Source organism: Elephantulus edwardii, unplaced genomic scaffold, assembly GCF_000299155.1.
Source record: "Elephantulus edwardii isolate Elephantulus edwardi_28Jun2011 unplaced genomic scaffold, EleEdw1.0 scaffold00123, whole genome shotgun sequence".
Classification (NCBI taxonomy): domain Eukaryota; kingdom Metazoa; phylum Chordata; class Mammalia; order Macroscelidea; family Macroscelididae; genus Elephantulus; species Elephantulus edwardii.
The window spans coordinates 5,910,414-5,914,036 of NW_006399873.1; the positions used below are offsets into that span (position 1 = coordinate 5,910,414).

General features: G+C 39.2%; 1 pseudogene; it reads left to right on the plus strand.

Moving 5' to 3' along the window:
- The window catches only part of LOC102873411, a 4,471-nt pseudogene extending 870 nt beyond the window's left edge, over nt 1-3,601 (plus strand).
- The last annotated feature ends 22 nt before the right edge of the window (nt 3,602-3,623 follow it).

Below are 3,623 nucleotides of genomic sequence, written 5' to 3' on the forward strand. Positions count from 1 at the left end.
TGGAAAAGACATGTAGTGATGGGCATAGTCCAATGATGATTAATTTTACAAAACACACACATGGGAATGAATGTGTGAAATACAACGTAAGTGAAGAATAGTATGAAAAACAGTGTATACAAACACTGTAGCCAAACAAAAAAAAATTTAAAATGTAAAAAAGTCGACGACAACACCACCACCACAGTGGCAACTATATACATAGACTTCACCTGATGGTCTACACAAAAATCAGATTGATTACATCTGTGGAAAGAATCTTTGGAGAAGCTCAATATTAGCTGATAAAACTTGGTCAGGTGATGATTGTGGAACAGACCACCAACTGCTCATATGCAACTCAAACTATAGATAAAATGAAATAAAACCCATGACTTGAAAGAGGTAGCTAGGGAACTCTGGTGGCCTAGTGGTAAGAAGCTGGACTGTGATCCTGAAGGCATGTAGCTTAAATTCACTAGCTGCTCTTTGGGAGAAGGATGGACAATTTCCTTCCATGTGCCTCTGAAAACCCACTGGAGGGTCAGCTATGAGTCAGTTGTGACTCAATGATGCACAACAAGAAGAGTGGTTGTATATAAGAAAGCATCCTTTCCCTTAAATTATTTGTCTTACTCTGCAAGCTTTGCTGAAAGCTGTCCACCATGGGCAACCTATGGGGATGTGAAATATTGGTAGTGTAGCTTCCAACATCATATTAACATTCAGGTAGGCAAGTCACCATTGAATGCAAACTGATACAAGGGAGACAACTACAGGAAATAGAATTGACTTAAACTTTTCATAATGAAGGAGATTTGCATTGTTTTACTCTTCTGAAGGGAGGTTTCATTTTAATGAAAGTTTACCGAGACTTAGCGTTTCCATTCATTCATCATTGCACTTTTCTACCTGCCCACTTCTCCCACTCCAATTAGGTTTTATTTTTGAAAAGTAAAAGAAAAAATTCTTTCATTGTTATTTAATCCCTCCCCCCAAGTTCACTCTACTATGCTATCTTCATTCTGGACTCCAGTCGTAATGATAATATTGAATCATGTATCTCTTTTAAACAGTTCTCTCCCTCATCTGTGTCACTGTTTTGCCTTGAAGACAGAACTATGCCAAAGAAAGCAAAGCCTGGGGGAGTAGGAAGGAAAAGGAGTCTGTGTTCTATAAGCAGGTGAAGGTGCAGACAGCTGACATGTCCTCTGCTCTGAACTTTGACTATCCTAGTGAACTCTTTGGAAGTTTAATCTCATTCATCAAATCGAAACTTTTTCAAGGAATTCTGGGAGCAGAAACCCGTTCTCATTTAGAGAAATGATCCTGCTTTGGCTACATATTACCAATCCTTGTTCAGGCTGACACATCTGAAGAGTCTGTGCAGCCAGGGTATGTACTATGGAAGAGACTTAAAAGACTGCCGGAGTGTCAATGAGAAGAAAGTTTTAAATAAGGGCAGTAAAGCACACTTTCTTCAGCTGAGAAAATATTTCAATCAGAAAAGGGCAACAATTCAGTTTAACCAACCTCAGAGATTAAGAATAAACTTTGGAGGATCCAGGAGAAGCTGGAATGCTACTTTGGCTCCTTGGTTGGCTCAAATGTGTATGTAACTCCCTCAGGGTCTCAGGGCTTACCCCCCACCCCGTCCCCTTATGATGACGTTGCGGTTTTTATTCTGCAGCTGGAAGGGAAGAAACACTGGGGCCTGTATCATCCAACTATGCCCTGGCTTGAGAGTATAGTGTTGAGGCTGAGAACAGAATTGGGAAGCTAACACATGAGTTCACATTGAAGCCAGGTGACTTGCTCTGCTCCCCCGGGGGACCATTCATCAAGCAGACACTCCTCCAGAACTGGGCCCACTCTACTCATGTGACCATCATCACCTATCAGAACAGTTCATGGGCAGATTTCCTTTTGGATATCATTTCTGGGCTTGTGTTTGACACTGCAAAGAAAGGCATAGAGCTACCTGTTGGCTTTCCTCGTGAGCTGCATTTGCAGGTGGAAAGCAAAACTCTTAGAACACGATTAGATGAGTTTCTGAGGATGATTGCAGACTGCCTGGAGGACACCAAAGAACTGCTTTCATTGGACATGAAGAAGGATTTTGATACAAATAGACTGCCACCTTATCATGAAGGAGACAGAACAGAGCTTTCCACACCAGGAGGTTCATTATCACAGTTGCACAGCACTGTGAGAGTACAGTTTAAAAGAACACATGGTCCTCACAGTTGGACCAGATCAGGATCAGTCTAATGAAAGTCAAGATAAAATGGTTTATATCTATCATTTCTTAACAAATAGCAGACACATACATGATGGGAAATGAGGAGCCAGAGTCTCATGGACTTGCTTTCTTTTATCACATACGGATGCACTGAAGCAAATCTGGAACATTTCAGCTATTTCTGTCAAGGACCTGAAACGTCCTAAAGGTGAGAAAAAGGAAAGCTTAGTATTATCCTTCTGGATGGAATATTTACTCCAAGTATTCCAACGATGGACAATCTTCTCCTGTGCGCTTAACTGCCTCTGAAAACCTTCTGGAGGGTCAGCTATGGGTCAGATCCACCTCGATGGTACACAACTATAACAGAATACATAAAATAGTAGGCCCATGGTTCTACAGTTTTTTAAAAAGGAAAGATAGGCAGATACATGTTGGGTTAGGATGAATGGTTATGCAAGAGCCAAGAAGATGGGGAGCTTTCTTCCCTTTGCCTCCACCAGTACTCAACCTTTGTGCCACAAGTTGTCAGCTGAATCTACACACTGTTAGTCATGAAGAGAGAAACACAGTGCCAGGTGTTACATAATGTGGCAAAACTGTACCTTTTGGAAAGTTCATTTACTCCAGTGTGGTAGAAAAAGCACAATTCCACTAAATGTATAATTTTAATGTTAAAAAAAATAAATCCATCAGAACCAAAGTCAGAGTTTGACCTTAAGTCTATTAAATTTTAATTTAAAAAAAAAAAAAAAAAACTCAGGAACAGGTTTGAAGATTCGAACACGAATTAATGAAGAATTAATGTGCTGTGGGAGGATATCAATAATATCATTAATAAGGAACTCAAAATGCCATTTCAATGAGAGAGGAAGAAGAAAAGACTGAGATGGATGTGAGAAAAGCATTCTAAATACTGCACTAGAGCTCCAAGTAGCCAAAACAAAGGGAATAAATCAGGATGTTAAGGAGCTAAAAAGATTTCAAAGGATAGCTTGGGAAGCTAAAGAAAAGTATTATAATTAAATGTGCAAAGAACTGGAGTCAGATAATCAGAAGGGAAGAACTCCCTCGGCATTTCTTAAATTGAAGTAAATAAAGAACAAATTCAAGCCTGAAGTTGCAATACTTATGGATGTTGTGTGCAGAATGTTATCCACTCTATCAGGTATGTTTGTAAAGACTATGAAATGTAGATCTTTCAGATTTTCTCTGCTTTGGAACAAGATTTATCAGATTAACAATGATATCCTACAATTCAAAGTCTTTTATGAAACTCTCTTGAATTTCTTGAAGTTCCCTGCTTATGCCCAACTCCAGGCATATCTGAATTATCTACAGCAAGTTTTATTTTCACTTTATGTTAAAGATATTACGTGATAATTCCTATATTACTTTAAGT